We start from the raw sequence: 11,528 nt of genomic DNA, 5'->3' as shown, positions 1-11,528 counted from the left end.
AATGTTAGTTAATAGTCAGCAGAAAGAAGGAAGACAGGAGTAATGAGCCTGTCATATAGACTTTGAAGGACCAGAACCATTTATAACGTATTGAAGGTGATACAGCAAGTGACTGTGGTCACAAGTGACTGTAGAAACACAAATCCTCATCCTCCAATTTTTCAGTTTCTAAGCTATGCAGCTGCAAGGAGGCATTCAAGAAGGGAATTCATGAAAAACGGGGTCCTCATAATTCAGGTCTGAGAAGTGCCAATCCGACACACAAATCTCAGTTTGAATGTTTAACAGGTTTGCTTCTGTCCTTACAACACACTGTCCCTATAATCCTGTCAGGACAGTGTGTGTGTGTGTGTGGACTCTTGAGCACCATCATAACTTCAAACTTACCAGTATTATGCCTGGATGTAAAATCATATTACAGGAATACTGTCAACTTACAGTGTCGTCTTTGGATGTTGCGGGAGTTGAACTAACCGTTGCCATCATATCAACCCCATCACAGACGTCCTGTGAATGAGTCAATGACAGAAACAGAGTTGACATTTGAACATGAACCAATTCATTTTCATTTCACAAACATTGTGTCACGACACCAACCATGTGTATGGCAGAAATGTTAGTTAATAGTCAGCAGAAAGAAGGAAGACAGGAGTAATGAGCCTGTCATATAGACTTTGAAGGACCAGAACCATTTATAACGTATTGAAGGTGATACAGCAAGTGACTGTGGTCACAAGTGACTGTAGAAACACAAATCCTCATCCTCCAATTTTTCAGTTTCTAAGCTATGCAGCTGCAAGGAGGCATTCAAGAAGGGAATTCATGAAAAACGGGGTCCTCATAATTCAGGTCTGAGAAGTGCCAATCCGACACACAAATCTCAGTTTGAATGTTTAACAGGTTTGCTTCTGTCCTTACAACACACTGTCCCTATAATCCTGTCAGGACAGTGTGTGTGTGTGTGTGGACTCTTGAGCACCATCATAACTTCAAACTTACCAGTATTATGCCTGGATGTAAAATCATATTACAGGAATACTGTCAACTTACAGTGTCGTCTTTGGATGTTGCGGGAGTTGAACTAACCGTTGCCATCATATCAACCCCATCACAGACGTCCTGTGAATGAGTCAATGACAGAAACAGAGTTGACATTTGAACATTAACCAATTCATTTTCATTTCACAAACATTGTGTCACGACACCAACCATGTGTATGGCAGAAATGTTAGTTAATAGTCAGCAGAAAGAAGGAAGACAGGAGTAATGAGCCTGTCATATAGACTTTGAAGGACCAGAACCATTTATAACGTATTGAAGGTGATACAGCAAGTGACTGTGGTCACAAGTGACTGTAGAAACACAAATCCTCATCCTCCAATTTTTCAGTTTCTAAGCTATGCAGCTGCAAGGAGGCATTCAAGAAGGGAATTCATGAAAAACGGGGTCCTCATAATTCAGGTCTGAGAAGTGCCAATCCGACACACAAATCTCAGTTTGAATGTTTAACAGGTTTGCTTCTGTCCTTACAACACACTGTCCATATAATCCTGTCAGGACAGTGTGTGTGTGTGTGTGGACTCTTGAGCACCATCATAACTTCAAACTTACCAGTATTATGCCTGGATGTAAAATCATATTACAGGAATACTGTCAACTTACAGTGTCGTCTTTGGATGTTGCGGGAGTTGAACTAACCGTTGCCATCATATCAACCCCATCACAGACGTCCTGTGAATGAGTCAATGACAGAAACAGAGTTGACATTTGAACATGAACCAATTCATTTTCATTTCACAAACATTGTGTCACGACACCAACCATGTGTATGGCAGAAATGTTAGTTAATAGTCCGCAGAAAGAAGGAAGACAGGAGTAATGAGCCTGTCATATAGACTTTGAAGGACCAGAACCATTTATAACGTATTGAAGGTGATACAGCAAGTGACTGTGGTCACAAGTGACTGTAGAAACACAAATCCTCATCCTCCAATTTTTCAGTTTCTAAGCTATGCAGCTGCAAGGAGGCATTCAAGAAGGGAATTCATGAAAAACGGGGTCCTCATAATTCAGGTCTGAGAAGTGCCAATCCGACACACAAATCTCAGTTTGAATGTTTAACAGGTTTGCTTCTGTCCTTACAACACACTGTCCCTATAATCCTGTCAGGACAGTGTGTGTGTTTGTGTGGACTCTTGAGCACCATCATAACTTCAAACTTACCAGTATTATGCCTGGATGTAAAATCATATTACAGGAATACTGTCAACTTACAGTGTCGTCTTTGGATGTTGCGGGAGTTGAACTAACCGTTGCCATCATATCAACCCCATCACAGACGTCCTGTGAATGAGTCAATGACAGAAACAGAGTTGACATTTGAACATGAACCAATTCATTTTCATTTCACAAACATTGTGTCACGACACCAACCATGTGTATGGCAGAAATGTTAGTTAATAGTCCGCAGAAAGAAGGAAGACAGGAGTAAAGAGCCTGTCATATAGACTTTGAAGGACCAGAACCATTTATAACGTATTGAAGGTGATACAGCAAGTGACTGTGGTCACAAGTGACTGTAGAAACACAAATCCTCATCCTCCAATTTTTCAGTTTCTAAGCTATGCAGCTGCAAGGAGGCATTCAAGAAGGGAATTCATGAAAAACGGGGTCCTCATAATTCAGGTCTGAGAAGTGCCAATCCGACACACAAATCTCAGTTTGAATGTTTAACAGGTTTGCTTCTGTCCTTACAACACACTGTCCCTATAATCCTGTCAGGACAGTGTGTGTGTGTGTGTGGACTCTTGAGCACCATCATAACTTCAAACTTACCAGTATTATGCCTGGATGTAAAATCATATTACAGGAATACTGTCAACTTACAGTGTCGTCTTTGGATGTTGCGGGAGTTGAACTAACCGTTGCCATCATATCAACCCCATCACAGACGTCCTGTGAATGAGTCAATGACAGAAACAGAGTTGACATTTGAACATGAACCAATTCATTTTCATTTCACAAACATTGTGTCACGACACCAACCATGTGTATGGCAGAAATGTTAGTTAATAGTCAGCAGAAAGAAGGAAGACAGGAGTAATGAGCCTGTCATATAGACTTTGAAGGACCAGAACCATTTATAACGTATTGAAGGTGATACAGTAAGTGACTGTGGTCACAAGTGACTGTAGAAACACAAATCCTCATCCTCCAATTTTTCAGTTTCTAAGCTATGCAGCTGCAAGGAGGCATTCAAGAAGGGAATTCATGAAAAACGGGGTCCTCATAATTCAGGTCTGAGAAGTGCCAATCCGACACACAAATCTCAGTTTGAATGTTTAACAGGTTTGCTTCTGTCCTTACAACACACTGTCCCTATAATCCTGTCAGGACAGTGTGTGTGTGTGTGTGGACTCTTGAGCACCATCATAACTTCAAACTTACCAGTATTATGCCTGGATGTAAAATCATATTACAGGAATACTGTCAACTTACAGTGTCGTCTTTGGATGTTGCGGGAGTTGAACTAACCGTTGCCATCATATCAACCCCATCACAGACGTCCTGTGAATGAGTCAATGACAGAAACAGAGTTGACATTTGAACATGAACCAATTCATTTTCATTTCACAAACATTGTGTCACGACACCAACCATGTGTATGGCAGAAATGTTAGTTAATAGTCAGCAGAAAGAAGGAAGACAGGAGTAATGAGCCTGTCATATAGACTTTGAAGGACCAGAACCATTTATAACGTATTGAAGGTGATACAGCAAGTGACTGTGGTCACAAGTGACTGTAGAAACACAAATCCTCATCCTCCAATTTTTCAGTTTCTAAGCTATGCAGCTGCAAGGAGGCATTCAAGAAGGGAATTCATGAAAAACGGGGTCCTCATAATTCAGGTCTGAGAAGTGCCAATCCGACACACAAATCTCAGTTTGAATGTTTAACAGGTTTGCTTCTGTCCTTACAACACACTGTCCCTATAATCCTGTCAGGACAGTGTGTGTGTGTGTGTGGACTCTTGAGCAACATCATAACTTCAAACTTACCAGTATTATGCCTGGATGTAAAATCATATTACAGGAATACTGTCAACTTACAGTGTCGTCTTTGGATGTTGCGGGAGTTGAACTAACCGTTGCCATCATATCAACCCCATCACAGACGTCCTGTGAATGAGTCAATGACAGAAACAGAGTTGACATTTGAACATGAACCAATTCATTTTCATTTCACAAACATTGTGTCACGACACCAACCATGTGTATGGCAGAAATGTTAGTTAATAGTCAGCAGAAAGAAGGAAGACAGGAGTAATGAGCCTGTCATATAGACTTTGAAGGACCAGAACCATTTATAACATATTGAAGGTGATACAGCAAGTGACTCTGGTCACAAGTGACTGTAGAAACACAAATCCTCATCCTCCAATTTTTCAGTTTCTAAGCTATGCAGCTGCAAGGAGGCATTAGAGAAGGGAATTCATAAAAAACGGGGTCCTCATAATTCAGGTCTGAGAAGTGCCAATCCGACACACAAATCTCAGTTTGAATGTTTAACAGGTTTGCTTCTGTCCTTACAACACACTGTCCCTATAATCCTGTCAGGACAGTGTGTGTGTGTGTGTGGACTCTTGAGCACCATCATAACTTCAAACTAACCAGTATTATGCCTGGATGTAAAATCATATTACAGGAATACTGTCAACTTACAGTGTCGTCTTTGGATGTTGCGGGAGTTGAACTAACCGTTGCCATCATATCAACCCCATCACAGACGTCCTGTGAATGAGTCAATGACAGAAACAGAGTTGACATTTGAACATGAACCAATTCATTTTCATTTCACAAACATTGTGTCACGACACCAACCATGTGTATGGCAGAAATGTTAGTTAATAGTCAGCAGAAAGAAGGAAGACAGGAGTAATGAGCCTGTCATATAGACTTTGAAGGACCAGAACCATTTATAACGTATTGAAGGTGATACAGCAAGTGACTGTGGTCACAAGTGACTGTAGAAACACAAATCCTCATCCTCCAATTTTTCAGTTTCTAAGCTATGCAGCTGCAAGGAGGCATTCAAGAAGGGAATTCATGAAAAACGGGGTCCTCATAATTCAGGTCTGAGAAGTGCCAATCCGACACACAAATCTCAGTTTGAATGTTTAACAGGTTTGCTTCTGTCCTTACAACACACTGTCCCTATAATCCTGTCAGGACAGTGTGTGTGTTTGTGTGGACTCTTGAGCACCATCATAACTTCAAACTTACCAGTATTATGCCTGGATGTAAAATCATATTACAGGAATACTGTCAACTTACAGTGTCGTCTTTGGATGTTGCGGGAGTTGAACTAACCGTTGCCATCATATCAACCCCATCACAGACGTCCTGTGAATGAGTCAATGACAGAAACAGAGTTGACATTTGAACATGAACCAATTCATTTTCATTTCACAAACATTGTGTCACGACACCAACCATGTGTATGGCAGAAATGTTAGTTAATAGTCAGCAGAAAGAAGGAAGACAGGAGTAATGAGCCTGTCATATAGACTTTGAAGGACCAGAACCATTTATAACGTATTGAAGGTGATACAGCAAGTGACTGTGGTGGTGCAAATCACAACTTGCCTTTTCTGAGACTGGCTCACTTTTCGTCAAGTTTGGGTCAGATGGTTCTTCACAGGGTGCCTGAAATAGTACAGAGGAAATTTACTAGTCACTTGTCTGGCAGCGTTTTCACTTAGTAGTCATTAAGAAAAAGAAGATGGGAGTAATGAGTCATGTAGCATAAAATGTGTAGGTCTACAACCAATTTCTACAATCTCAACGTTTTCAGTTATGCAGATGTACACATTCTCATGAATGATTAATTTAAGTGCACACTGTCCTTTATAAACGAAATAAAGAAATAAAACAACATTTACAATGACCCAGCTGACCTTCTACCTCACCTAATGCTGTGAACCGGTTCAAATATTTGTTAATTAAGCAATATCACACTCGTGCTCTTGCTCTTTGCCTGTGGCCTCATCTCTACAACCAAATCGCAGCTGGGCTGATATTCAGGACAATAAGAGGTCCACTAATGCCATTTATTGGTTAACAGTAATAAAAATAACATACTATGATTTGTTAATTTCATAAGAGACCCCGTGGACCTTAACTCACCACTGAGCGCCATGGCCAAGAGGTATCACCATAGTTAAATGTTATCTCCTCGCCTGGAAAGATTTCCTTGATGGAAAATAGACACAAGTGTGGCCTTCCTTTGACCATTATCCTCTTGACTTTGCAGTTGGGATGTATGTGATCATCATTCACTAGTCGTCCCAGTGTTCCGTCCTCTTTTGAAGCATCTATGCTGTGAGAAATAGAAATTTTTAGTACAAAATAAAGGTTTGATTTGGTTATATTTCTCTTTTTTTTGTGCTTCTACTGTGGGTAAGTAGGCGGTAGTCTGCACATAGCCTAGTGTTTTATTTTTGAAAATTGACCGGATGCTTTGTGCCTTTCCTGTGTCTGACTTCCTGCCAGTTAAAAAAGGCTTGTCCATCTGTCATCTAGGAAAGCACACGTTCTTTGATTTTATTTATTTTTTAAAAATAAACAAGAAACACACTGGTTTCAGATGAGAGTGGTTGCTGTCTAAACAGCAAGATTAATAAAGCCTGCCTGGTCGGGAGCAGGCTAGCTGCACAGAACAAATCTCCATAGTACCTTACGTGCCTTCGCTTTCATGAAACTGAAACACAGCTAAATTCATCCAGGATAACCAGAGAATCCCAGCTTAATCCCTTATCTTAGTTTTGTGAAATATCCCACTGGTAGTATTCATCGGTTAGTTATTGGTGAACAGAGAGCAGAGGGATGACATCAGGAAGTCGCACATTCTATCTGCTCTATTAACATTCATATTATCCAGGAAAACCTAAGCATTTTGGACATGTAAACAGTTTGTAGTGCATAAAGTTGTTGATCAAAGTTTATAATTAAGTTCACTTGTCTGTAATTGCCTATCCCTGTATATCTAATTCAACACTGGGTGTAGGTTGATAGCTTTGAACCACCACTGAAGATAGTATGTAACAGGTCAGATTAATAAGACTTGATTGATAAATGTAATCCAGGGTTTCAGAAATTCAAATATGAAACCACAGACCAACCCATAAATTAAATAATCATACAATTTAAATCTCTCTGTAAAGCACCTTTGGTCCAGCTTTGTTGTTATTGAATGTACCCTACAAAAAAAAACACAACTTCTCTTTGAACAAGTAAGACGTTGATGAACAAGCAGCAATCTTACCAATAGTGCTTCCCATTCCAAATGAACTCAAATGCATATTTGCTGTTTTTGTCATCTGCACTGTCGCTCAGAGACAAAACTCCACGATACTCCACCACAAAACTTTTTGGTTCAATGTAGTCTTGTGTAAGCACACCTCTCCCTGAAGAAAATAAAGAAAACAGCAACATCAGCTCCTGTTAGATAACCAACTTCATTTATGGCTGTATTTTCAAAGAGATATTCAAGGAATAGTTCACTTTAAATTAAATTTCATTCATGCTGATGAGAAGTCTGGTATAGTTTTTTAATCCGTAAAACACTGACTGAATGGAAGAAAAAAGTTTGCAGTATTTTTCCAAACAGTGACCAGTTGTAAAACGTAATAAAACAACCCCTAATAACCTTTAAATGCTTCCAAACTGCTTGTGCACCTTCATCCAAGTCTCCTGAAGCTGCCACATGCAATGACTTGAAAAAATGTAATTAATGCCATGTTATTAATCTTAATACTCACTGTTGAAGGAGAGATAAAGTCTTGCAAACATGCACCGTCTGAACTGGTGTGTGGGGAACATGCAATGTTTGCTAGGCTTTAGCTCTCCTGTAATGGTGAGGATTTAGATTAATCACATGCCGTAAATTACATTTTTTACTAGAAGATTAAAAAACTACACTTCTCATCGACATGAGGGTGAGTAGATAATGAGAGGAAGACCGACAACAATTAAGTGCTGTGCAATACAAAAATAATTAAACAAAATGCAAACAAATGCAATCCAGAACTTAAATATAAAGATACATATCATTAAAAAAAAAAATTAAAATTAAAAATATAATTACAGTCAGTTCATATAGTATAAGTCATACAATGAAAAGAGTTAGAGGAAGACAATGCTTGTAAAAAATATGGCATGTAGGTGGCAAATTGGTATACACCAGTGGTGCCCAACCCTACTCCTGGAGGGCTACTGCTCATTTTCTTCTGGCGTTTTAACTACCGTATTTCCCGCACTATAACGCGCACCGGATTATAAGGCGCACCTTCAATGAATGACCTATTTTAGAACTTTTTTCATAAATAGGGCGCACCGGATTATAAAGCGCATAGCATAGATTCTATGATATGCGCCTTATAATCTGGTGCGCGCACGTGAAAAGCCTCATCATTGAACATCTCAACCAACTCGCCGAGCAGCTACGGAAATACTTCCCACCTATGGACACATCTCAAGCGTGGATTCGCAACCCGTTTGAAGTTTCCCTCCCGGTCCCCCAGCTGTCATTTCACGAGCAGGAACAGCTGATCGAGCTGTCATCTGACGGGGCTCTGCAGTTGCAGTTCAAAAAAAAGCCACTTGTCGATTTTTGGACTGAGTCAATGCCATCGTACACAGTCCTGGAAAAGAAGGCCTTGAGAGTGTTGATGCCCTTCGCTACAACGTATCTGTGCGAGGCTGGCTTCTCTGCTCTGACAGCAGTTAAGACTAAATATCGGCAAAGACTGGATGCTGTTGAGAAAGATTTGAGGCTTAAACTGTCTTCAATTGCGCCAAACATCGCAGAGCTTTGTGCCAAGATGCAGGCCCACCCGTCGCATTAATATGGGTAAGTATTTGGCCAAATGGTATTGATATTATTGCTACAAATATACTGGAAATACTCACACGCACACCCTCCCTGTTTCTCTCTCTCTCTCTCACTCTCTCTCTCTCTCACTCTCTCTCTCTCTCTCTCTCTCTCTCTCTCTCTCTCTCTCTCTCTCTCTCTCTCTCTCTCTCTCTCTCTCTCTCTCTCTCTCGCTGCAGGCTGAGCCAGCTGCGCTGCACTGAAAAATCCCCAGGATCCCGGTTTATTTTTTATTTTTTAATCTGTTCCTGAGCCATGCTCTTTGTTATTTATGTTGTGTGTAACTTATTGCAATTTCATTCAAATTACTGGCGTTCTAATGTTATTTCCATAACCTGTTGTATAATGACGGGGCTGTTAGCTCCACGGTCATTTAAACTTGCTGCAATTTGTGTTCAACGCGGCTCAAAAATATTATAACATGTTCACAACTTATCTGCTTTCTGCCTCTGATTATTTTTTCCCTTAGAAAGGGTCTCATATATGTCCATATTTCTGTATATTTTGGACCAAGGCCTAGTGCCCTCATCTTGAAAGTGTCATAGTTGGAATTGTTTGTACATAAATTGAATAAGTTGATAATAGTTAATAGTTGAGTAAGCGCAGTAGAATGCTGTGTGCACTGACTACGATAGCCGTAATTCTGCAAGCGGTGTGGCTTTATCGTAGTCGTAGTGAAACATTTTATTATTATTATTAAATTGTTTTTATTGGTTTTTCATACTGAAACATTTTGACAGAGCGCCGTTAACAACCAGTATGGATCAACCAATTAACCAATTGATCCATATATAAGGCGCTCCGGATTATAAGGCGCACTGTCGTTTTTTGAGAAAATTACCGGCTTTTAAGTGCGCTTTATAGTGCGGAAAATACGGTACATACGTTTATACATTTTTCTCAAGCACAGATGGAAAAAACAAACCAGATGAATCGATAGACATTCACTGAAGAAATGAATTATGTTATGAGCAAGAAATTAGTATTCAGTTAACTCCAGAAATCAGATAATGATGAGTTTATTTGCGTGCATCTAAACCCCATAGTGAACTACAGCTACTGTAAGGTGACTACACTAGAAACAAACATAAATATACTGGATGAAAAACGCACCTTTAAGTGTGTTAATAAATCTTCCTTCCAGGAAAGATTTGTCTTCTCCAATGGTAATGTGGTCAATAGCATCCTGATCAGGAGTTTTTCTCCTCCCTCTCCTTCTCTCTGTCATCTTTGCTGTAAAAATGCCCAGACAATAACATTACATTTCAAACTACCTGTCACATCACATGTAACCTATATTTCTTGCCAAATCACGTTAGATATTCTGTCTCAACATTTAACATGGGTTTCACTGAATGACCCGTAAACTGAAAAAACTGGTGTCACGTCTCTTCTTCAGTGTTGGATCCTCTGAGACCAGTGGTGAGCGCGTTACTTTTCGCCACATCAAATCGTCGGTAACGGCGTGGAAACAATTAGATTATCCGTCAATGAAAAAATAACGCCCTTAGCAACGCCGTTTTATTTTAACGCCGTTAGTCACATCACTGGTTGAGACGCACAGCACAGGTTATAAACAGGCTATAAACACAGCTGGCAATGCGCGCCGCGCGGCCGTCACACGCCGCCTCGGTGCTCACCGAGGCGGCGTTTTCGAAAACGCCGCCTTTTAAAAGGCAGCGGTTTTTAAAAGTGTTTCTTACCTGTTCATGAATTGCTTAATCCGCTTCACCTCGTTGCCGCAGTTTTTTGAGATTTCCCGCGAAACGTATAGACTGATCGCTGCAGCCAATCACTGATCAGAACCTGCTTGATTGACATCACTGCAAGCGAATCACTGATCAGAACCATGACTGACGTCTGACTGCAGCCAATCACAGACGAGGGATTTTTAGCCAATGAATTACGCTCATTCAGTGTGTGGAATGGGGGGAAATGTGTGTCGGCACGGAAAATAACCACACACTGGCGACGACACACACACACACACAAAAAAGTTGGGTTTGTGCTTATGGGGACTTTTTGAGAAAATTTGAGAGCAGCTTGATGACAGCCTCCTGAGTGCCGCTACACTGTTTGAATTATGAGGACACCAGAGGTGTCCTCATAATCCGGTGGTGTCCTCATAGAGTAAGTAGGTATCCGACAAAATGTCCCTTTAAACCACAGGAACAAACACACACACACACACACACACACACACACACACACACACACACACACACACACACACACACACACACACACACCCCCACACACACACACACAGTGCAGGGCAATACATTTGTCCTTTCAGATTCTTCAGTTCAATAATAAGAGGTATTTAATCGCAATAGTAAACAGGAATGATGAAAAAGATTTTGAATCTCGTACCATTTGAATTTTCAGGATATCACAATTCCGGCAAAATGTACCGTCCCTGGGTGGGCTCGAACCACCAACCTTTCGGTTAACAGCCGAACGCGCTAACCGATTGCGCCACAGAGACATAACACCATTGCCTTGCTAAACTATTTAAATAGGTGCATGGACAAATCCGACGGGATGTAACAAAGCTATAACATTATTAGTGCCCATCTCTAATAACCGGAAATAC

This window comes from Pollachius pollachius, assembly GCF_949987615.1.
Source record: "Pollachius pollachius genome assembly, chromosome: 4".
Classification (NCBI taxonomy): Eukaryota; Metazoa; Chordata; class Actinopteri; order Gadiformes; family Gadidae; genus Pollachius; species Pollachius pollachius.
The sequence above is the reverse complement of the archived record's forward strand: the minus strand, read 5'-3'. Positions refer to the sequence as shown.